The sequence below is a fragment of the Mustela erminea genome, chromosome 7 (assembly GCF_009829155.1).
Source record: "Mustela erminea isolate mMusErm1 chromosome 7, mMusErm1.Pri, whole genome shotgun sequence".
Taxonomy (NCBI): domain Eukaryota; kingdom Metazoa; phylum Chordata; class Mammalia; order Carnivora; family Mustelidae; genus Mustela; species Mustela erminea.
This window is the reverse complement of record NC_045620.1, coordinates 70,677,593-70,703,824: the sequence shown is the minus strand read 5'-3', so window position 1 is coordinate 70,703,824 and position 26,232 is coordinate 70,677,593. Positions and strand designations below refer to the sequence as shown.

Genomic DNA, 26,232 nt, shown 5'->3' with positions numbered 1-26,232 from the left:
TAGTACTGAGCTCTAATAGGATCGTCAGTGTCATCACGAAATAAAGGGATTTGAGTGGTTCATTCTGCGGTGTGGGGGGCACATTAAACAAACATGGCCTTTGACACAACTAGTTGCACAGCAAATTCATTTGTAATATTTAATACATTCCTATGATAACCAGCTATCCCAAATCCAGGAGGTTAAGATTATCCAGTTTTCTTTTAAGTTTAAAGCAGTTTTTAAAAAGAAAAAAACAAGGACTCCATAGTTTACCTAAACTTAAGGAGTGATTTTCACCAGGATGGGGTAACAATTAGACATATAAATCAATTAGATGGGACTCAGTGAATAAATAATTAATTAGCATAATAAAGTGTTAACATATAAAGGAAAGAGAAAATTCAGGTGAGGAAACCAATCCTTTGCATAAAGGTCAAGGCAGAGACATTAATGTTCTGAATCCTATTTTTAGGGACGGCCAGCCATACACAGTAATATCTTCAGTCTGAAATTTTGGATATTGATAACAATTTAAAAAAATACTGCATTTGGATGGTCAATATGAATATTTATCTTTGTTATTTTTAGAAATCCAGTGCATGCGCTAAATAAAGCAAGTTAGGCGAATATTTGACAAATCAAATCTTTGTTGAAGTTACGGTCTGCAAATCTTTATTGATTTTCATAGAATTTTTATAAGCTATAGCTTCTTGCTGCAGTAATCATCCTTCTAGTTAATAACACAAGGCTTAGGCAAGTAGACTTAGTTTACTTTGTGGCTGTTCATTTATTTTCCATTCAGGCAATTTTCTTCACCTGTCAGTCTGACATCTAAATTTGTTAGTTCATCGTAAAAGAAAACATTGTTGTCCAGTAGTTTCACTTCCAATTATTTAAGACTTCTAAAGGAACAGAACAAATGGAGTGATGATCTTTTTGGTGTTTAAAGAATTTTTTTTTTCTCTCAGCCTATTTTGTAGAAACCATGGTCAGTACCTTGTCATACAAAACATACAAAAGCTTCTTAGCAATTTGGCATCAATTCTGTAACACACGTTACACTTCTATGCTGAGTTAACATACAAAGAGGAAGTCTGTTACATCAAAGCCTGCTCTTAAATTTTGACTTAGTTCAAAGTCAAAATCCACAGAGCTGGATTTTTCTCCAGCCATCACTCTGACATCTAAATTTGGTAGTTCATCGTAAAAGATCACCGTGTTGCCCAGTAGCTTCACTTTCAATTATTTAAGACCTCTAAAGGCACAGAACAAGTGGAGTGATGATATTCTTGGTGTTTAAAGAATCAGTGATTATTTTGTCTAGTAACTTTTGCAGAAACCATGGCCATTCCCTTTATTAGAGGAATATCACCTTTAGGTTCCATTGATTCCTCATTCTAAATAGAAGAGTTAACTGCTAAAGAAGATTTGGTTTCTGTCATAGTTTTATTTGCTCTTCTTTTTCTTCCCTGCTCTCTTCTAGCCTATTTTTATTTCTTTCATCTTTTCTTTTAGCTCCTGTTTCAGAGAATCCATATTTTCTTTTGAGTTCATGGAGATTGAGTGTCCATAGTTTTTAACTAAATTGTGCAGGATTTTTTTTTTCCTGGTGTTTATTCTTCATTTGCTTTTTTTTTTTTTTTTTTTTTATAATGAGGTACTGCCTTTTTCTATCTCTAGTTTTTCACTGGGTAATATTGTTTCTAGGGCCAAGTTTTGGGGGAATCTCAGGGAGGCAGGACTGAGGAGGCAGTCAGCTTCCTTCTCATCTCTTGTCTCATTACCTGTCTTTATCAGCACACCTGTCCCTGTGGCTGTCTCTCCTCCCAGGAGTGGTTGTTCAGCAGGTTCACAGTGAACTGCTGATGTCACAGGGCTTACCTGCAGTGATATTATTTACTTCATGTCAGCTGACCAGAGAGAAAGATTTTATTACCTACTTTTCACTCTCACATTGTTGAACTTGTAATCGTTTTATGCAAAAGGATGAACCTGTGTGTTTCCTGATTCACACAGGCCTCCCCAGTTCAGTAATTCCTCTGCGGTTTTTCCTGATAACCAGTTTTCCTCCTCTGACAACTTTGGTGCCTGGGGTTATGTGACTTACCTCTGAGGAGTTCAGACTGCACTGCCCATTACCCATGGAGCTGCCTCGGGCCTAGTAGCTTTGTCCTTTAACTAGGTCTAATTTTCAGGGCAAATGGAAGCACATCTTCATAGGTTGGTTGCTTCCTACTTTTATTGAGATCTCCCCGGCCCCATTCTTCTTTTCTTTAAAAAGAACAATTGGTTGGGAATTTAAAATGGGGGGAAAGTATGATCATTCTACCATCTTTCACCAGAACATCCAGGTTTTTATTTTTATTTTTTTGCAATGCCAAATTGTCATTTAAATAATTCTAATAAATTAAAATAAATGTAACGCCTGTGAAAAGCTATCTCTACTGGCCTATAAATATGTTGAAATTTCTCCATGTGACAGCAAAATATAGTTTGAGTGGTGTTTGCAAGACCATGACCTAAAAAAACTTGTTAAAATGTATCACTTGTTCTCATTTGGTTTCAACTTGTCCTAATATATTTTAACACCTTGATGGTTTAGAGAGAAAGCACCACGTAAAGTAAGACTGAAGAAAGAGAATAGAATTTTATGGAAATAACCCCCCTTAAATATTCCTTCGTTATACTGCACCATTTAAAAAATAGTCCTTTTTGAGTGGCCACTAGAATGTTAGGATGAAAGAGAGGAATGAAAACAATTATTAATTTTTCTTTCACTGAATCTTGCTTAGAGTCCCATGTAGACAGGCAAATAAAATTTCTAAGCCCCCAAATCCCCTTCTGTGGTAAGAGATAATAGCAAATATATATTGGTCTCTGCCCCTGGTTCCTAGCACATAGGTCCTAAAATGCTTGTAATTTCATAAATGATAAAAACATTGGAACATTCAATTCCTGACATCAAACTCCTAAAACCCTTGTAATTTCCTAGGTGATAGGTATGTTTTTTGTTCTAATGAGACATTTCTGGATGGGCTCCTGGATGACTCCCGGAGGAGGGCTGGTCACAAGAAATAAGTGATGATTTCTAATCATAATTCATAAATCATGATTAGAAACTTAGAATTTTCTATCTTCTCCTCCCTCGTTCTCCTGAGAAAGGAGAAGGACTGCAAATGGAGTTCATGATCAATGATGTCTGTGGGAGGAAGCCTCCATAAAAACCCAAGAGTTCAGGTTCCAAAAACTTCTAGGTTGGTGAAAATGTGGAGGTCCTGGTGAGTAGTCTGCCTAGAGAGGGCATGGAAACTCTGGACTCTTCCCATATACCTTGCCCTGTGTATCTCTTCCATCTGGATGTTCATCCATACTATGTTAATAGACTGTCAAGCAAAGTATTTTCCTGAGTTCTGTGAGACCCTCTAGCAAATTAATAGAACCTGAGGAGGAGGTCGAGGAAACATCTCATTTTATAACCAGTTGGTCAGAAGCACAGATGACAAGCTGAGCTTGCGACTAGCATTTGACATGGGAGGGATGGGGCAGTCTTGAGGGACTGATGCTTTGTTTGGCTAGATAATGTCAGAATTGAATTACATTATAGGACACGCAGCTGGTGCTGCAGAGAACATCTTGGTGTGGGGAAAATCCTCCTCATGTTTGGTGACCAGAAATGCAGTGTTTTATGTGAATTGTAAAGAAGAAAACTTACAGGGATGAAGACCCACATTAGGGAAGAACTGGGTTTTTCCTCTCTACAGATGGAATATTGAAGTCTTTAAATTACCTCTGGTGATTAAATAATCTTCCTTCCCCCCGATACAGGGAGGGGAACTTTCACTAGGTCTTTTTATGACCCATTTCAGGGAAGAAGGGCAAAGAGGAGAGGACCTTCCTGGGTGACCTTCCTGTGTCTTTTCTCAGACTCCTTCAGTTTAAGATATTTGCTATGCCGCAGCGTGAAACTTTGGAGTAGGGTGTGTTGAACCCCATCAGTGTAAGTGGGGGATGGTCTGTGAACCTTCAGTAAGACATGGGAGATTCTTAATCATCATGCAGTTTGGATTTTTTTTTTTTTTTAAGATTTTGCCTCTTGTATATCCAAAGATTTGAAATCTGTCTCTGTAAACTCTTTGTGGGGAGAAAAAAAAAAGAAAGAAGGTCAATAGAGATTTAATGGACTAATGTGTTTTGTGTTTTACTCATCCCCAAGTTAGACCTTTCCCACTGCTTAAGGCTCAATGTTAAAATCTGCTTTGACAGAATTTCTGGTTCCCATATGCTAAGAGTTATTTTTTAAGACACTTACATTAATTCAAATTTGCAGTTTTAAAAGTTCACTAATTCAGATCTCATTAGGAAATTTAAGAATTGGTTGACAGAACAGCAGGTCTTTGGCTAGTGTAGACAAGGCATCTTTCTTTAAGAAAAACTATATATATATATATTTGATTTTCCACAGTTATAAGTTAATATAAATTTATATATTTACGAATATATAGGAAATACAGTGAAGTTAAAAAAAAATTAGAATCACCCCAAATTCCAATGTCCAATTATAATTATTGTTTTTAATTTGGGTAGATATATTTTTAGTGTTTCAAAAATGAAAATGAAAATGAAAAATGAAATGAAAAATGAAAATATATAATATATATTATATATAATAGAATCATATATATATTCATATATATCTATTATATCATATATATTCTAATATATATAATAGAATCATGTTTAAATAAAATCATGTTTAAATAGAATCATGTTTAAATAAATAAAATCATATTTAAATAAAAATTTGGAAGAAAGAGCACATACTATTTTATATCTGTTTTTATATTCAATGTGAGTGGACATTTTTATGGTTTAATACATATTTTAATAGGGAATTTGAAAATAAGTAAAACTCAAACATAAGGGCTAGACATATTTTGGCAGCTCCTGGCAGGCTGGTGCTAAGAACATTGACCTCAGGAGAACGCACCCCCTGCCTCCCGAAAAGGCTCAAGGATCTCAGTGTTGCTTTCATTTTCTAAAACACTCTGGGTTGAAAATGGTCTAACTCCTTGGAACCAGCAACCGAATCAGATGAATGGTGGGCAAGAGAGGGCATTTATGCCAGAACTTTACAAAATGTGTAAGGTAATAAATCTAAAGGCCTTCCTAAGGCTTAAATCCAGTGGCACGTAACCTCTTAGGGCTAGAATCCCGACTATGTTCTTTTCATCCCTGATAAAATACCTGTTGTGTTTTGATGCTGAAGTCAGCCAAATAGAATTTGCTTTAAAGGAAAAATACATGGTCCTTTGTCATCCTTATTTCAATTTAATTGTGATTTTTTTTCCACTATCGGCAGCTGGATATTACCATATTTCATATCTCTCTTTTTGAAAATAGCAGTAAATATGCTTGGAGGAAACTAAGTGAAAACAATAATATTTCAGTTTATCAAGAGATAAAACCAAAAAGGAAACTGAACTGATTTGCACATCCATATTGCTAGACACAGGGAGAGAGAAGTACAAGCCATGTCTTAATCTCAGTCAAGCGTTGTATTCTGGATTGTGCTGACAAGAAAAATAGACCGAAAGTTTCTGAGGGAAAGCAAGTGAGGCAAAGATGAGAAAAGGAGCTTGAGGTGGGAGGGAATCTGGTAAAAATAAGTCGTTTAAGTAGAATACAAGTCAATTGAAAGAAATTGAGAAGGACAGATGAAGGCGAGGAGAAGAGACAAGTATGGAGGACAGAGTGTGAATATTCAGTAACTTCCAAGTCCAGAGAAGAAATCAAGAGCTAGAGGGGAAGGTAAGAAGGTAGGAAGGTAAGAAAGTAGAAGGAAAGAAAAGAATTTCATTCTTTTCTGCATTTTGTTTTAGTTTTAAAAATATATATATATATATATATATATATATATATAATGTATTTATTTGAGAGAAAGAGAGTAAGAGGGAGAGTGAGACCACAGGGTTGGGGAGGGGCAGAGGGAGGAGAAGCAGGCTCCCCACTGAGCAGGGAGCCCGAGGAGGGGTTCGATCCCAAGACCCCGGTATCATGACCCCAGTCAAAGGCAGACCTTAAAAGACCCAGTTGCCCCTCTTTCTGCATTTCAGATAAACAGGTTTCTTTGGAGTGTCTGTGGTAAACAGCAAAATCAAACATGCCATTTACAAATGTTGTATCTGTTTTATTTGGGTATAATTAGCATACACTGTTATATTAGTTTGAGGTGTACAACATAGTGACTCAGCAGTTCTATACATTACGCAGTGCGCATCACAGTAACTGTACTCTTAATCCCCTTTGCCTATTGACGCCATCCTCCCACCCACCCACTTGGGCAACCACCAGTTTGTTCTCTATATTTAAAAGCCTGTTTTTTTCCTTTCGTCTCTTTTTTTCCTTGTTCATGTCAAATACTTCATTATTAAGTTATCTAAAGCAGTTCATGCTACCCAGCATTGTTTTCCTTTCCATAGAGAAAAATACAAATATTTTGCTAGATATCTAGAATAAATCTTACAGCAAAAGGAAAACAAAAGAGCGGGCAGTCTTCCACACCTGTGATGACTCTTACAGACTGACAAGTTGCCTTGTCAGCAGAAGTACCACAAGGTCATGTGACCCACATCTGGTGGCCTCTTCATGCATTGCAGTAAAACTGCCTACTCCATAATAAGCCCACAACAAATGTTAGTTTCTTTCCTTCTGGTGCTACGCTGATTGTGATCTTGAGCCAGGTCCTTCCCGTCTCTCAGCCTGTTTCATGTATAAAGCAAGGAGCCCAGACTAGATGGCCTTCTCACTTTTCCAAATCACAATTACCACATGGAGCAACTTTCATCAGATAGTCAGAAAGCATAGAAAGTTACACAGCGCGCTTGGTGTTCTTCCGCTGTTCCAGTGTCACCATTTAAACTCCAGGCACGTGCCATCATTTCCTTCACACAAATATGCAGCAGCATTTGCAACTTGGAGGCACAAAGCAAACACTGATTATGCACCTACACTATGCGAAGTATTTTGCTAGGAGCTATGTGGCCTAGATAAAGAATCTGAATGGCATAGTTCCTACCTGCAAGGAGCTTTGGGGTTTAATTGAGAGGTAGAACAAAGATAACAGGATCCAACTGGAAGCCAAAGAGCTAACAGACAGTATTTCACTTGATGGGCTGAAGTTGCACGCAGACAGTGTCTGGGTGATGTGTGCTGTGGGGATTCAGAGGAGGAAGGCATCCCCTCCTGGGATCTTTGGAACTCAAGCTAATGAACCTTAAGTGAAGGGATTGACTCCCTGAGTCTGCGAGCATAATTATATTCCATAGCCATGGGCTATACCCTGAACTCCCCAGCTGTTTTGTAAAGTGTCATGTTAATGATGAAGATAGATACAGAAGGACAAATCCTCCCCACTGCTTAATTCAGTAAATGCTCGTCAGGTTGCTGGTAGGTGGAGTCCTAAGGCTAAGGGGGATAACAAGAAATGTCCATAAGAAATTAGTGAGGTTTATGTTTGTGAAAATGAAGATACCCAGGGCACCTGGGAGGCTGAGTCAGTGAAGCACCTGCCTTTGGCTCAGGTCAGTGATCCTGGGGTCCTGGGATTGAGCCCCTCATCGGGCTCTCTGCTCAGTGGGGGCCCTGCTTCCCCCTCTCCTCTCCCTGCCCCCTGGCACTCTTTCAAATAAATAAATAAAATCTTAAAAAGGAAAAAAGGAAGACCAATTTAGTTTTCAGTCGTAATTGTTCTATTCCCTCTTTTTTCTACTCACACCCAACTCATCCTTCAAACACCAGCCCTCTCTTTAGTTTTCTGTCTTATCCGCCTCTGGATCTCTGTCTTTTTAGAATTGACATTATTTAATGTCTATTAAAATGAAATGACAGTGCCAGACAGATTTTGAGAGTCATAAAGGGGTCTTAAGTGTAAATATTATTTATAGGACTGTTAGTCTTAAATTGGCTTATCCACGTTATGGCCATTCTATATTCAGTATATAAGCTTTTCTTCTGTTCCCTGCAATATCTCAGATATTTGGGGCATTAGATAAATATTTCTGGATTAGTTGTTGTTAATCAATTACCAGATTGAATCAATGCTGTGGCAGTTCAGATAGGAAAATAATCTAACAGGTGCCTTCCCAAAGAACATAAGGACCTTCGCTTCATCCTTCCAGAGAAGTTAAAGTGTCGATATTCTTACTGCTTTTTTTTTTTAAGATTTATTGATTTATTTGAGACAGCAAGAGAGTAGTGGGAGGGGCATAGAGAGAGGGAGAAAAGCAGACTCCCTGCTGAGCACAGAGCCCAATGCCAGACTCAATCTCATGACCTTGAGATCATGACCTGAGCTGAAATCAAGAGTGGGATGCTTAACTGACTGAGACCCCACGGCATCCCCTTACTGCTTTTTATTTTCAGTTTGAGACCATCCAGGATGTAAATGGTCCATTTGAAAATTAAGGCATTATTGTAATAAATGTTTCCTTTATCATTTGAGGAAATATGTATACTGCAAACATTATTTTTGAGCTTTATATTATTTTTCAAGGACACACTAATATAGTTAATATACTATTTCTGAGAAAAATATGGATATCATTTAGTTGGTTTGTCATTGGCCAGAGACAGATACAAGGTCAGACACAGGAATTACTTATATTTATACTTAAACTGTTCTTTCCTGTACCTTTCCTGTTTTTTTCATTTGCCTCTCTATCTAAACAAAGAAACAACTGATTTTTTTTTTTTCTTTTTGTCTGACAACCTTACAGAGCACATTAGGCTCTGAAAAACAGAATAGCAGCAGACCTGTACAAAGGATTGCTTTGGGAATTCTTTTAAGGGACATGATCATAAGGTGTGCACAAAGCAAATAATTAATTCCCTAGGTGGCTGTGCTATCTGTATGTAGTGATTAAACTGAGTGTTCCATAAGTTTTCTAAAGTAAGAAAGAATAAGTAATGTTCTCTCAACTCCTTTATCCAAGTAATTTTGACATAGGTGAATAGAGTTTCTTTCTTAAATATCAAACAAGACTTTTGTGTCTATCAACTGGAAATCATTCATCCTCTGTCACAATGAACTTAGTGGTGACATGGCAAGGCCTATTAGTTAAAGCAGTAATGAGGAAAGATGAAAATATGGGAAAGACAGAGTGAGTGGTCACCCTGGTCATTATTACTCACAACTGACTTGCTTCTTTCTTATCTCTCCTTATCCTATCTGAAGACCACTCCAAACCAAACACCACCTTGATTATTCCAGAAAAAAAAGCTTTTTAAAAAAATTTATTTTGAGTGATCTTAGTCTCAAAACCCTAACCTTGCTTCTTGTTCCCTGCCTGCTTAATTTTGTGATAACTGTAGGGGTTTATTTCTACTCACATTTAATTATACAGAACTAGCACTGTCCATTCCAGGAGGGTTTTTGGAAAATGCATGCAATCAATGAGTTACAAATTGGTCCTCCAAACTCTATCTTTATGTGACTATTTTTTCTAGCTTTGACTTGCCTCTCTTGTGCATTTGAAGAAAGTAAGAATAAGCAATCTAAGGCAAAGAAAGTATTTCTAAAGCAGAATGTTAGCTTTCATGGCCCCTAAGAAATAATACTTGTTCATTTGTTTGTTGTTTTTAAGTGTGAATGACTGTAGTGAGGAAGGCATATTGTGATGGAGAAATGACCTTCTGTGGCCTTGTGTCTTACTATCACCTTTGTTTTTATGTTACCCCACATTTTATTAGGAGATTTCAATAGCACCTTGATATTCGGATGCAGTTTGTGAAATCACCTTTGAATATTTTCTGGCTGTTTTAACTCTGGCAGTGGTCCTTCCCTTTAGAATAATAGATACCTATAGGGGCACCTGGTGGCTCAGTTGGTTATATGTCTGATTTTTCATTTCATGTCTCGATCTTGGGGTCATTAGTTCAAGGCCCGTATTGGACTCCAGAGCCTACTTAAAAAATAAAGTAATAGGTACTTCTATACTATATAGAAGAGTACTTTTGGTTATTTTTGGTTTCTTTGTTTTTTTCTTTGCATATTGCTCTAGGAAGGAGTTTCCCACAGTGAACCAGGAAGCCTTGTGCATTTTGTCTAGGAATTAGGGCTCATGTTGTAATACAATAGACCTATTTATGACTTTAGAGTATTGTGATTTAATCATATTAAATGATTTTGTCTGAAGAGATTGGCACTGTAGTCACTGAGTCTCCTCTTTATGGTAAGCCTTTACACTAGTTTCTCCTGACATTGTTCCAATAATATAGAGAGTGGTTTAATTGTCATGTAGAAAATAATCTGGTGTTTTCTGATTCTTGAGACATAGTATGTAGAGTTAGCGGGAAGTTGCTTGTTTCTAGGAATTCAAAATCAGATCAGAGAATATTGTGTTCTTCATTAGTTGTTTACCTTATCCAGATCTTTTCTACCAAATAGCAATTATACCTCTAATACATGAGGACCTAGAATTGATGAGCTGGCCTTTCCCTAGAATAAATGCCCTAAGAATGAAGGGGCACCTATCCTACTTGATAGTATTAAGCCCATTATTATAGAAGGTATTTGAAAAAAGAAAAAACTGTGTTCAGAGTTCTACTGTTTTATAGATATGGATTAATATAATAATATAATTCTCTTTTCAAGCAATTTTTGGGATTGCATCAGTCCGAAAATTTAGTTTTCTCTAAAAATATTTATAAATACAATAAATGCATTGGTTAGTAAATCTCATCAATTACCATAATTCTTCTTTTTCTTGTTTTCTTGAGAAGATCTGGTATCACAGACTTAATTTCACAAAGAGTTGGACAGACTTTTCCTGGTGATGGTATTATTCTAAAGAAAATAGATATGTGGTCTTGACATGAAGACTTCTTGTCTCCAAAAAAAAAGGAACCTTTAAAGGTAGCTTTTCACTGAAATGCATCCTTAATGCTCAGCCAGATATTTGCTCAGAGTATTCAAAATGTCTCAAGAAAACTGAGATATAACTATGCTCTAATATTCTGGGGGAGTTTCTCCATTTTACTGTACTAAGGGAAATTATCCTTTTGTTAGAGTACATGACAATGTCCTTCTTATTGACCTGCTTGTGTTGATTTATTATTATTTATGTTTCTTTTCTTTCCTTTCTATTCTTTTCTTTTTTTTTTTTCCCATTCATTACCTCTTACTGCTGATGGGAATGCCTATTTTCTATTTGTTTCTCCACCTGTCTGACTGTAATTTACCTTCTTTCAAAATGATTGCTTTGTCATTATCCGGTTTTGAATTTTGCTTTGAAAATGCTTTCTTTTTTAGAAGGGCGTGGCTAGTTTCCTTGGATATGAAATGTTAATGGATTTCTAGAATCTTAGTGACTATTCTGAGTGTTATCTATTCTGTTTGTGTGTGTATATGTACACACATTCAATTACGGCTTTTTTTTAAGTCACTAGGGATTTTCTTTTCATCTCTTTTCTTTAAAGAAAAGATATAAATACAAATCTTGTTGAAAAAGTGGTTTAGGGGCTCCAGGGTGGCTCAGTGGTTTAAGCCGCAGCCTTCAGCTCAGGTCATGATCTCAGGGTCCTGGGATCGAGTTCCACATCTCGCTCTCTGCTCGGCAGGGAGCCTGCTTCCCTCTCACTTTCTCTGCCTGCCTCTCTGCCTACTTGTGATCTCTGTCAAATAAACAAATAAAATTAAAAAAAAAAAGAAAAAGAAAAAGTGGTTTAAACATATACCTCACTGCTATGTTATCGTCAATTCATAAATCTGTTAGTTGTTATAGTTGTCCCACTGCATAAGGTTGTACTCATTTCCCATACAAGTCATTTTAATGCATTAGAAGAAATAAAGCAGATTGAAAGCTTCACTCACCAGACTAGGTTCATTAAATCTTAAGGACCCTTATGATATTGAACTTGAGAAAGATGAAAGGAGTAACAGGCCATTGATTTCACACGATGTCACTTGCTAAATGGTTTCTAAACCAAGAGAGCAACCTTTAAACCAATTCAGGTCTGTGCTGGTCCTGAGCCAAATATCCAATCAATAGAGAGATACAAAGTTAAGTTAATGTTTGAGGATGTAGCCCAAACCCTAAAGCTGTTGCATTGTTTATGGTGTTAAGGCTAGTGGGGCAGTCAACCTGGAGACCTCTGAAAGGAAGCATGCTCTCACTTCTTAGTCCAATATTATTGTTCTTACTATTCTTTTTATTGCTCTTTTTATTTAGAAAATAAGTAGAAAATATCTACTATTTCTATAATAATAGAAAATACCTATTATTTATTTTTCATTCTCTCTCAATACCCAAATCACTGACAATTTTCCTCACCTCTTTTAAGTCCCTTTATCCTTCATTTCTGTGCTTTTCACAATTTCTGCAATAGAGAAATAATACTTAATCACAAACTGTAATTAAACCCATTAACCTATGAATTAAATCTCTAAGTGGAGATTTTCTTTCTTATTTGACTTTAAACAGTAATTGCATAGAATATTTGTTATTTTGTGATCATGAAGTGATAAACTAGAGGATACACTATTTCACATACTAATTCTTTTTATGTTTATGGAAAACTGAGGCACAGATACAAAGAAAAAATAAACAGTATTAGCTGAACACTGTTAGCAGTTAACATTTTTATTTCCTGCAATTGTATATCCCGCTAGACTGGCCTAGCAATTAAACCCACGTAACCTATGAATGTTTTCTCTCAGAATTGTCTATATGTGTTTGAAGAACTAACAGTTACCTATACATAATGATTTGTTTCATTTGGAGTCCTTGGATAGGTCAGTAGTGGAAATTGCCCTAGATTCATTTTTTCAGCATTTGTTGAGAGCACAAAGGGTGCCATGTTACAATAAATGCATTATATTTTATTGCTTTAATATAGGACACTTGTGTGAAGGGCAGACTTTTGAAACCTGAGAAATAAATCACTGAAGATATTCCCAAGGTTTTTTTCTACATATTAATCTTATGACCTAAGACAGGTCATCTTTTATATTTCTTCTTTTCCCAAGGTAAAAATGACCATCACCTTGCCAGGTAGCCTTCAGTAGGTGCCTGAAAAACAAACAGACAAACAAACAAACAAAGGCAACACAGTAGATGAAATCCAGCCAGTGTGTAGAGTACTGTCATGTAACTCAGAAGAAAACAAGGTTTTCTACCCTCTGGTGTGAAAAGTTTAATGACATTTCAAATGGTACTATTAATCCACCAGGGAGTGAGTGCTGTGATGATAAAACTGGGTATCTATAAAGGACTTTATATCCCTTGCCAAAACCCCCAGACACATGAACGCAAACAAATGACTACATTCTTGGTGAACATGGACGGGACTGCCTAAGGTTAAGAATTACTAAGTTCTGGACTACTGAGCTGATGCCTGGTCTTTCTCAACTAGAAAGATGGGGAAAAATGATGCAAGTGCTGCTACAGTTGTAGAGAATATGCTTTCACTTTCCCTTGTATTTTCACAACGTAAATTGACTGGTGAAATAGGATAATGAATCCCTTTCTGGATCTGAGTCATATTTGTGACAATAGAACCTACCAAGGCTCATAATCATTCCAGCTTGGAATGATTCTGTTCTTGTAAGTAGGAATTATCTTAACATGTATTCACAAAACAAATCAGCCCGGGTGGTTTCCGTTTAATAACATTTAACCCAACCTTTTTAGTAGCAACTGCAGTAATTATAGATATTAGACCAAGAAGACCTTAGTAATTACATAACTAGGTTTTAATAAACCGTGGGCTCCTTTTACGTTGTCATTTCTGTAGATTTTGTATTGTATTGATTTTGGATGGAGTTGCTAGGCCAGTCTAGCGGGATATACAATTGCAGGAAATAAAAATGTTAACTGCTAACAGTGTTCAGCTAATACTGTTTATTTTTTCTTTGTATCTGTGCCTCAGTTTTCCATAAATATAAAAAGAATTAGTATGTGAAATAGTGTATCCTCTAGTTTATCACTTCATGATCACAAAATATAACAAATATTCTATGCAATTACTGTTTAAAGTCAAATAAGAAAAAAAATATCCACTCAGAGAAATCTTTCACTGTTACGTGCTACAGTGCCTTCTTGGTAAACATGTTTTCCTTCTTCACTCATGATCATGGAACATCACTGTGTAGGCTGACATTAGGTTCACGGTTAGTGCCTGCTTTAGTGAGGTGCTATTTTAAACTCAGAAAATAGTGTTGACAATGGAAATTACCTGGAACAACCCCCTTATTTTCAGAAGAGGAAGATGAAGATTATTGAACAGTTTCAATAACTTCGGCAAAGTTACAGAGTAACAAGTAAGGAGTAGATGCATACTTTCATCATTCATGGTTGAATGCTCCCACATTACATGATGGCTTTTTAACTGTGTTCATCTGCAATCTTGTTTTCACTCATTTTTAACACAGAACAGGTTGAATTTACTAATGAATTCCGAGCACAGATATTGCTGTGATGAGAGAGGTAAAGGATCCAATTTATATATATATATATATAGATATAGATATAGATATAGATATAGATATAAAGATAATGTGTTTTTATATATTTTTAGATTGCTAAAATGTCTTTGCAAAATTAATGAAATCTCTTTTGAGACTGAATCCGCTGCATTGTTATTTGTTTTAAAATGGAGCACCCAGAGGCTCCTGGGTGACTCAGTCGGTTAAGAGTCCAACTCTTGGTTTCTGCTCAGGTCATGATCTCATGGGTTGTAAGATCAGCGGGGAGCCTCCTTGGGGACTCTCTCCCTTTGCCTCTCCCCCCACTAAAATAAAAAAGTCTTAAAAAAGAAATAAAATAAAATTGAACACCTACATCCTTTTTAGATTTTTAGATATTTAACTAAAGGAGCATTACTGTTCTGTAAGTGTGTGTGTGTGTGTGTGTGTGTGTGTGTGTGTGTGTGTATTTTCTGGATTTCAATAGATTTCTTCCATTTTCGACGCCACTTTATTCTATGTCAACTTCATATTCCATTGGCTACTTGCTGCTTTCAAAAGTGTCCTAGAGGAACTTTCATTTTTGCCACCTTTCAATTTAACTCCAGGAAAAAAATGAACCTCTTTGGGCTTACCTTGGAGGCTTTTCTTGTTACATAAATTTGTTAAGCAAAGTCTGGGAATATTATTAAAAATTTGAGTTAGTGCATATGGCTTCATTTGCAGGGCCAAATTTCGCCTAGAGTAATGTATGTGTAACTCCCCTGGGTGTCTGAGGAAAGTCTGTGTCTTTCAGAGCTTCAGAGTGGAGGTAGCTTTTGGAATCTGAATGCTCAAAGCTTTGCAAATTAGAAGAAAGAGTTAATAGCTTAATTAGCAGTCTGGTTGTCTCTGCCATGGCCTGAAATTAATCTGGGTGGGGGGAAGTTGAAATGATTCAGTAAAGCCCATCAAATCTTTTTGAGGGTTTTTTTTTTTTTTTTTTAATTGAAAAGAAGGAAGATTGTACAAAATTCATTAACCACATATTCCCACTTGGACCCCCAATTTAACCTGCCTCAAAATTGAATCTGTACTTTAGAGCAGCCATAGAGGAATAGAGGAAGAGACTGCTCTCCCGAGGCTCCCGGGCGTCTCATTTTTCCTGTCACTGTTTTGTCTGCCTGAAATCTGTGCTTCAAATGTATGGCTTTAGCTGCTGTGGTTTAGTTCCTTATGCCCCTTGGATTAGCACTGCTCTCATGTTGTCTGTCTTTTCTGGAATTCTATTTCCATAAGTTAGGTCTGTGACTGATCTTCTTTCCATTATGCATAACTGCTTCTTTCCAAGAAAAAGGTTCAACTTCTTTTGCCACTGGTGTTTGCAATGCATGAAAGGAAGTGGATGAATAGGAATTATGGTTCTTTTCTATGCCTCTCACATTTCTTTCCCCTGAGGAACACGGCTGCGTTCCACAGAACAATAGGATTCCAGATGAGCTGAATCTCCCTCCCTCTTGAACCAAACCCTGACGTTTCCTACATGTCACTAAAGGGATGCCGTGCATTCTTGTGCAAGATGTAGACTTTTGAAGATGCTCCTGTTCACATTGTTACCCCATGGAGTTGCATATGCAGTGTGATAATTTCTAGGCAATAGTGAGCAAATGGCTTATTCTGCAAAATCAGTATACTATGACCATTTTCAAATAGTTGGAAGTAAAGGGTTTAGATGTAGATGTGCTTTTTTCTAATTTGCCTAAAGGCATCATATGACCACTGGTAACCACGCTTGCTATGTGCTAGGAGGGAGAGAGTCTAGTAAATTAGTTTTGGTTACAATACAGACTATTTAGACTTATCTTTAGGGAAAGCCTTAAAGTAATTTATATTGAGGGTCAGTGGAGTTAATAGAGTATAAGTATATTTTTCTATAGTTATAGGTCCGTAGCTGCTTCTCTCCTTCTACTTTTCAAAGGTACAAAACATGCAGATAACTCACCTTCATCTATAGTTGCTGGGATTTGAACTTAAGTTCAGCCAGTATTGTGACATTTAACCCTATCCCTACCTATGTAGCATAACTGATAAACCAGTGTATCCTAACTTACTAAAGTGCTCTGCGTGCAGAAAGTAGTTAATAAAATTCTGATGAGCAGAGGAAGCAGATCAACTAGGCACAATAAGTTAACCAAGCAATTACATGCAGAGAACCAAATAGCAATCAAACCTCAGACATGCTAGGAGAATATTATGTAGTTAAACCTCTTCCATAAGACAGTTTCTTAAAATTATTGGAAGAAAAGCAACACTGTAAGTGTTCACATGACAAATCAGATGGGTTTCATAGAAAGGTCTTATTAAAAGCTAAATATGACATCTAGAGAATATTTTAAAGGTGTTGCAGAGATACAAGATACCTGCATCTTGCAGAAAAAGTATACACAATAGTTTCCATTAGAACATCCTTTCAAATTTCTGTGTCTGACCCATTAGCGGCATACTGAAAAATATCTTCCATGTACACTTCAGTGTGCTAAATATTATAGGACTATAATGATGATATAATATTCTCACATGGAAGATGACTATATTCAAACATATCAAACTCCTATTTCTTACTCATCCTATTCCTTCTCTGACACTCCCTGTTTCATTGAATGAATGGCATGGTGTCTATCTCCTTTCTGGGTCAGAAACCTAGGAGTGACCTACGATTTCTTCCTCTTCCCCTCTCCACATCTGACTGATCATCAAAAACTCTCCTATCACCTTTTTTATGTTTGCACAACTGTCTACTTCTTTTCATAGGTAATTATAGTTCATTATTTTGTGAAATAACCTGCTGGGCCTCCTTGTCTCACCTTTCCCCCGATCCATCCCATTTTCCACATAGAAGCCTTGGTAATCTTGCTAAGATTCAAAACTGATCGTGTCATTCCCCCCAGTAAAAATGCTCCACATAGATCCCTTTTTGCTTTGTATATACTCCATCCCTAGCACGAGTCTTTGACGTGCTGAAGATTATCTGGGAAGAGTTTGGTCTGATGATAGTAAAGAGCATGGTTAACTGATTTCTCTAGGGTGTGTCCAGGCTGCTTTTAGAAAAGATGTTGCTGTTCTGTATGTTTTCTTACATAGTTACTCTGGCATGCTATCACCTCTTCACTAGCACAGAAACATTTGATTAGCTTATTGGCGAATGCCCTATGAAGTTATAGTGGAAGTGGCCATTTCCGATTCTGAATCTGTTCCATAAATCTTACTCATAGGTACAGACAGTGTGGGCTGTATGGTTTCATATTGTTAACAGGATTGAAAGGGAAATTGGTTGTGCTATTTTGGGAATCTACTCCTCAAAATGTGTCACATAGTACGTGGAAGAGAAATGGTATTTGCCAAACAGATAAGGGCATGGTAAATGAATATGGAAATAACTGTTGGTTACAAATATTAAAATGGCAGAATTAAGAAATGCTTGAACATTTCTTGATATGAGAATCTTCACACTGCTTGAAAAACTGTAACATCTTGTGGAGAAAAAGTGTTACTTTTCTATCCTTTAAAATGCCCCTTTATAATTATTTTAGATGGTTATTTGCATGAGAATAAATAAAATACCAGCTTGAGAATTTTTCTTGAATTTAGAGCTTGATTATTTTAGTTAAAAAAAAAATCTGAATTTGAGTAGTGTGAAAAAGAGACTTATTTTAGTCCATTCTTCAGGGAAAGGGTTATTCTTTGGTATTTTATTTGTTCTGCTTTGTTATTTTGACTTATCTGTCCCCAGTGTAATGTTGAGGACAGCTCACCTTCTGTGATCAGTGAACATGACATTTTATTTTCTTTCCTGAGATTAGATGTATAATATGTACAGAGTTTTTATTTATATGAGTTTTAAGTATATGTTCTTTAAAGTTGAAAGAAGAGTGCAGAAGTATACACATATGATTACATGAATATATATAAATCTTACTCCAAAATAACATATATGTATATCAACAGAAAATCAAGAGTCTTTCTTTTATTCCAAAGTTAATAGTTAAATAGGGAAAATTATCAGTTGATATATATAGAGGCGCTCTTTCCTCTCTCTCTCTTTCTCTCTCTCTCTCTCTCTCTATATATATATATATATATACTTTTAAACTTTTTTCTCAGTACTCTCAATTTATAGGACTTTTCATGGTATTTCTAAATTATGGTTATTTCCAAGACACTGGGAAAAGTTGCTGACATAGGTTTTTAACACAGTAGCCTTTTCTTTGTTTTCCAACTTCTCATTAACAAGTTTTTTATTATACATATAGTACAAAGATATTTGATTCCAAAACATCAAATGAAAATAAAAGATATCCTCAAAATAGTTTGTGACATGAACGTATTTTATTTTGTTCACCACATAAATGTTGTTAAGAGATCTATGAAGTAAGCACCTAGTAGTGTTTTAGGCTCTGAGATCTGTACAAGGAACCATTACAACTAATTATTATCCTCAGGATAGAATATTAGTGACAAACAAAATAAAACTGATACAAAATGAAATAGGTAGAATTTACTCTGTGTTGATGATTAGGTATTTGTTTTTTTGTGGTAACCATTCTCAGAAAATGGAGATTGAGTGCTCATTGCTTTGCTATGGAAGTATCTCTAATAATTCACACTAGGTGAATGTTACTCAGAATGTTGCTATAAAATGTTATTTAGCATTTTGATTAGTATATGAAAATACCTCCAGTAAAATTTCTTATTACTAAGCTTCCCCGATAATACTGTTTTTATGTTGTATGAAGAAGTGTGGATTTTCCTCTGAGAATGAGGAAGTAAAATTCAAATGAGGGAACATTTTTCTTTCTTTCTTTCTTTCTTTCTTTCTTTTTTTTTTTTTTTTTGAATTTTGATTGGATTACTATTGCTCTTTCTGAGACTGGTTGGCTTAGGTGGCAGAATAATATAATAAAAATAAATGAGTGACGAAACTCAAAGAAAGATTGCACCAAGCAAGTTAAGCAGGTAAAGAAGATCTATCTATTTCTGTCTGTCTGTCTGTCTATCTATCTATCTATCTATCTATTTAGTAAAGAAGACTTTATTCCAAACTTTTTTAATGGGGGAAAAGCTAGGACTCCACTGTACTGAAGCAAAAGTCAAGAGACCTTTTTAAGGTCTGGGGTGAGCTAATGGGTACATATTGGAGACCACACTGTGGGTTGCTCAGTGGAATTAGGTCCATGGTGCTTGCTAGTTGGTGCTGATACACCATGGCTTCTGTACTTCAGCACAGACTGAGAGGGGTTTTACCTTTCTTGATGGTTACATTTCAAAGAGATGGTTCCCAGGCATTGGAGAAAGACATTCCTGAGTTGTAAAACTGTCAACAAGCTGGGAGAATATTTATATCTTAAAGGGGCAGAGAAAGAATGTACAATGACAAGGTTTCTAAGGTAAACGCTCTATATTCAAGCTGAGAGGTCACTGTGGGTCAATTAATTTCACTTTTTTCAGGGTCGTGGACAGCCTCCTTCACCACGTTTTGCAGATGTGCCACTTTGTTCTTGTAAGGAAGAGAAGAGTTTGGGGATTGGGTAGATCCATGAAAATATGTGGCACCCTCACTATAGAATCTGTCAGAGTAACACTGATTGACTATAAAAAGTAGTAGATTATTACTAGCCTTCTGTGGGGAAGGTTTTGATAAGAAGTTTCACATTACTTTGTGACCACAGACCAATCATTTTACCTCTGTGAGCACCAATTTCTTTCAAATTTGTAAAATAGAGATAATTATAGTTTCCCTATCAAATTTACTTGACTGGTATAAGCATAAAAAAATAGATGGGAATGTTTTGTCATATTGTTTTAAAGGCTATATAAACACCATTTGCTGTAAAAATGAGATCTTAAAATACTTAGATATGAACAAAATGTAAATTCTTTTTCTTGCATCGTAGTTACACTTCAGGGGGCCTTTGGCTGGAAGGGTACAATTCTCAACCTGTGGCTTCCATTTCTAGGTCTTAAGGTCACTCAGCAAGAAGAAAGAGGGACATGGGCAGGAAAGTGCAAGTACATTTTTGGCCAGAACTGAGTCACTTGGCCCTGGCAGGCTGCAAGGGAGAATGGGAAATGCAGGCTCTAGTTGCACCGCTGTATGGCCAGCTTACATTCAATCTAGCTATATGCCCAGTTTTGAGTTCTATTATTAGAGAAGACAGTATGATTAGTGGTAAACATCAGTAGTCTCCACCATTGAGATAAATGGAGGGAATAACCATGACAATGGAAACTTTTTAGAAGGGACAAGTTGGGTGGGTGGATGGGGGGCCCTGAGTGGTTCAGTCAGTTAAGCATCTGCTCTCGGCTCAGGTCATGATCCCAGGGTTCTGGGATCGAGCCCCGCATCGGGCTCCCTGCTCAGTGGGGAGCCTGTTTCTCTTTCTCCCCTTGCAGTTCCCTTCTACTTGTGCTCTCTCTCTCTCTGTCAAATAAATAAAATCTTTAAAAAATTAAAAATAAATAATAAAAATAAAAGGAACAACTTGAATAATACCAGATAGCTCAAGACTATACTGGGTTGGGTGCCTGGGTGGACCAGTGGGTTAAGCACTGCCTTCAGCTCAGTTCATGATCTCAGGGTCCTGGGATGGAGTCTCACATCCGGCTGTCTGCTCAGCAGGGAGCCTGCTTCCTTCTCTCTATCTCTGCCTGCCTCTCTGCCTACTTGTGATCTCTCTCTCTGTCAAATAAATAAATAAAATCTTTAAAAAAAAAAAAAAAAAGACTGTGCTGGGTTAATGAAGTCCCCAAATTTAGTCAAAGTGACAAGCAGTTCATTCTCAGAAAACAAAGACTTCCTGCTTCTTCCTGAGGTCTTTTTTTTTTTTTTTAAAATGACTTCTAGTGTCTCATAGGTATAATTCTACTGATAGTGTCTGAACAATGGTTACAAAATTATCTTACATTAAAAGCCCATGTAGTCAACTATTATTTTAATGCTAAATATGTTTAATGGGTAACCATGTTTGGTACATGGTCTGTGAACCTAGTAGCATCATTTGTCTCAGTATATTGTTGAATTTTCAGAAAACCCTCCATGTTATGTTTTAATTCTTGCAAATTGCTTGCCAATTTAATACGAGCTGCATCTAAACAGTAAGTAATTGCTTATGATAATGAGTGCAAACTAATTTGCTAGAATATGTTAATATTCACAAAGCACTTTTATACTGCCTGCTGTTCCAAAAATACTGCTCGCTTGGTTAAATGTAGCTTTTAGATGCCATTATTGTCACACATCTGACTAAAACCATCACTTCAATAGTGTCTACCCAAAAGTCATATGACTATGACTTCAATGTACTGAAGAAGAAACAAAAAGGCATGTCATCCTTTGATAAATGATTTAGAATATTCAAGGAAAAAGGGAATCACTTTCTTAATAATTAATTCTAATTAGTGATTGATAGTAGTAAGCAGACTATACTGAGTTAGAAATGGCCTCTTTTTCCCTCAAGAATCATAAAACTTAATTTAAATGACTTCAAAGACAGATGGCATGCAAACTTCATTTGAATACAATAACCACTTTAAAATGAATTAAACTTTAAAGGATGATCCTAGATCTGGGTGTTTCTAAGTTTGAAGACTACTTCACCCTTAGTGGTACTCTTCTCTCTTTGTCCTATAGGTCTTTCTCAATCATTTTCAGAGATGCTGTTTGAAGATGCTAGAACTCAAAGACTTACTTTTCAAACTTGAGGGTCTTTTGAGACTGGGAACCTGAGCATTCAAGCATCTGAGGTTCAGTTTGGAACCACCTTGTAATTTTAGTCTAGGAGGATAGAAATTTATGAACAAAATACAAAAGAAGAAAGGTTTGACATTTCCCTGCTCCAGGGCTGATTTGGCACTTTAATCCACCCTCTAATGTTTCAATCATTTCAACTTCTAAAACAACTCTCACACATAGTTTTATATCTTCACATGGGTGGTGAAATAGATCTCTATAGAGAACATTTTTTTTTATCACTTTCAAAATTCATTTCCTTTGTTGAATTTCATTGGCTAACTATCTTCAAGGGTTAAAAAACTTTACTCTTTGAATTTTATATTATAAATACCCACAGCTGTTTGTCAAAAAAGTGGTCTAGTGTCCCAATTTTTTGCTGCTTATAATTTTTATTATGAAAATATGTGGATTGATACATCTCCAAATTGGCTGAATTTTGTTCTTATTGTCTTCATATGGTGTTTCAGAGAGTCTAAAATAAAGAATAAACAAATCAGTTATACGTACTTTATTTTAATTTTGGTTACCGTTACTGTTACCTTTTCTACTAAGCATAAATCTACACTTAAAAACAAATGAGAAATGGCTTTATTTCTGATGAAGATAGAAGGCAAAGACTTGTGATAAATAGCAAATTTCACCAAAATACCTCTTATTAAATAAAGTTTCTATTTCATGACAGTAGTACCATTTTTTTTTCTTACATTTGTGAAGTTATGCGAATCTTTGTAAGGAAATTTGCTTTTGATAGAATTATGAATATACTGAGATACTGGAACTGATCTAATCTCTTAATACTGAGCTTGAACAGTCCTAATTTCAACTATGTGATTTGTACTCTCTATTTATCTAGAGACTTAATTCAGGATGCAAAAAGATAGGAAATAGTGGTGCTTAAAAAAGTATCAGTCTCTTTAAAAAAAAAAAAAGTAACTTCCCATTAATACAAGTGGATCTAGGACTTATTTCTGGAATCCATTTTTTTGCCTCTGTGACTTATCTCATGACAATCCTGTCCACAATAATATTTTTTCTCTTATTTTTCCAGAGCTATGTTAAATTCTGTCTTCCCTAAAGAGAATTCAGGAATATTTTGGGAGACCAAGTGAACTCTTCAGTTTGCCTGATAGAGGGTTGGTTATATGGAGGATGTTTAAGTTACAACAGGATTTTGTACTTAATTTGGTACAGGGTGGAGATCTTTGAATAGCGAAGTGATTACATATGCTATTTCAAAAAATGAACTTACAGTTTGTAAGGTAGATTTAAATTAAGGAGAGGCAGGATGGTATCATATCAATAAGGATGAGTATTACATTTAAGATTAAAGGTGTTGTAATATGAACAGTGGCTCTCAGAATGGGAATATAAAAGAGAAAGTAAAAACTTGACTTCTGATTGAATGGGTAGTGATAGTTGTAGAAAAATTGGATTCTGGAGCTTTGACATATACTTCTGTATTATCCCCAGGTCTAGCATCATGCTTCGTACATAGCAAATACTTAAATAACTTTATTGAGTGTATGGATTTTTTTTTCTTAGATTATGCTGTTATATTGTCATTGTATTCTTGTTCTCCATCACTGTTCTTCTACTATTGTCTCAGCATTGTGTTTTGTTTTTGTGAAAAATTCCAACTCCTTATTTTGAATTAGTCTTTTCCTACCATCTCATTAAACCATTTGGCTTTCAGTCTTTCAAGCAAACTCTTTTTTTCCTTGTTATGTTACAAGAGATATGAATCTTTCCTCCCTAATGGCCCCTATTCCCTGTCTTTGGACTCATTTCTTTCATAACAACCACAGTATGTACAATTGACCCTTAAATAACATGAGTTTGAACTGAATGGGTCCACTTATATGCCAACTTCTTTTGGATACAATATAGTACTGCAAATGTATTATCTCTTTCTTATGATTTTCTTAATAACATTTTCTTTTCTTTAGCATATTTTACTGTAAGAATACAGTATATAATATATGTGACGTATAAAGTATGCATTAATTGCATATGCATATACATATAAAGTATGTTTTAATTGATTATGTTATCAGTAAGTCTTCTGCCAAGAGTAGACCTTATAAGTTTTGGGGGAATCAATATTTTACTTGGATTTTCCATTACAGGTCTGTGTCCCCAACCCCCACATTGTTCAAGGGTCAACTATACTAATTCCTACACATGAAAATATCAATAATATATTAGAAAATCCTTTCTTAGCGTTAGTACCATTTCTTTTTGCTTCCCCATGGCACTAGTGTCCCTCTTAGATTCCAAACTTATACAAGGAATTAGCTCACACTACTGTGAGCTCTCATAAAGTTTATGATATTTTACTAGCAAATGGGTTCATGTAAGAAGAGCAGAGAATTACAACTGAGGTCATACATTCAGGTCTAGAGAACAAAGGAGAGGAATGTTCTTTTATTGAGGTAAAGGAAGAGTTGGGAGAGGCTGTTAAAAACAGAGTCCATGGAGTTAACTGGGAGTCCCCAGAGTGTAGTGACTTTTTACTGGCTGACTTGCTGAGCCCAGAGAAAATCTTTCTAACTCCTTCTGGGGTAGTAAAGTATAGACTTCTTCATGCTGGGATCTAGAATTGAGAAAGGCAGGGCATGAAAGCTCCCCCTTCTGGCCTCCAGACTCCATTTTAAGTGAGGTTTCTTTTATTCACTTTGTCCATTTCAAGAGCTAGGGATTTTATAAACTACCTTTGTTGTGTAGATTCCCATGGCCTCCAATCTTATTTGAGTCTTAATTGCTGTTCATGATCAATACATTAAAAGTTATTTTGAAATACATTTAGATTTTTTAAAAGTATGTTTAGATTTTTAAAAAACGTTTTATTTATTTATTATAGAGAGAGAAGGAGCAGGGGGAGGGGCAGAGAGAGGGAAAAGCAGACTCCCTGCTGAGTAGGGAGCCTGAAGTGGGGCTCAGTCCCAGATTATGACCTGAGCCGAAGGCAGATGCCTAACTGAATGAGCCACCCAGGTGCCCTTTAAATACTTTTAAATTTACTAAAATGTTAGGAAATTTTCTTTAAAAAGTATTCTCCTTATCCTTTCAACCAGCTCTCAAAGTTAACATCTTGTATACATAATACAATGAATAAAACCAGGAAGTTAACATTGATACAATATACTAGCCTACACACCTTCTTCAAACATTATCTTATCCTGCCAATGTCCTTTTCTGTAGTCCAAGATTGAAACAAAGGTCTCACATTGCATCTTGTCATGTCTCGTCCGTCCCTTTGAATTTGGAACAGCTCCTTAGCATTTCTCTGTGTTTTCCTAACCTTGACTCTTTGAAGAATGCCGCCAGTTATTCTGTAGAATATACCTTAATTTGTTTCTTGCATTTTTTTTCTTTTTTAAGATTTTATTTTATTTATTTGTCAGAGAGAGAGCACAAGCAGGGGTTGGTGGGTAGAGGGAGAAACAGGGTCTGCACTGAGTAAGGAGCTCAATGCAGGACTCAATCCCAGGGCCCTGGGATCATGATCTGAGCTGAAGGCTGACATTTAACTGACTGAGTCACCCAGGTGCCCCTGGTGGCCCCTATATTAAATATGTGATGCAAATAGTTCAAAGTAACCATGTGAACTTTTGTGTTCAGGATTTAATTCCACTGCTAAGGGCAAGAAATGGTGTCACTGTCAAAAAGTTATATGGCCTTTCTGGTATAGAATAGAAGTGATTATTGCATTAATAATGAAAGTTTATTTTCTACATCTGTGTTCAGTAATTTGGGAGCCTTAGAGTATGCCGACGGCAGGGATAGCTTTGGAGGCAGGAATCTTACAATAAAGCTTTGCACAGATCTCACATCTTTAAAATATTCAGGCTAGACTCTGAAAATGTCAGAATGTGAGTGAGTCATTTCTGCTAAGTGTCATTACAGAAACTTTGAGTCCCTCCAAACCAGTCCAGGAAAGCATCATTAAAAAGATTCTAGAGATGATTGAAGTGAGATCTTGATTTGTGAATTTTTTAGCTTATTTTTCTAAATAAGAAGC

The 26,232-nt window shown here is 36.1% G+C and overlaps 1 protein-coding gene across 31 annotated transcripts in view; it reads left to right on the top strand.

Moving 5' to 3' along the window:
- NRXN1 (neurexin 1) overlaps positions 1 to 26,232 on the top strand; it is a 1,166,070-nt gene that overhangs the window by 804,094 nt on the left and 335,744 nt on the right. The window lies entirely within an intron of this gene.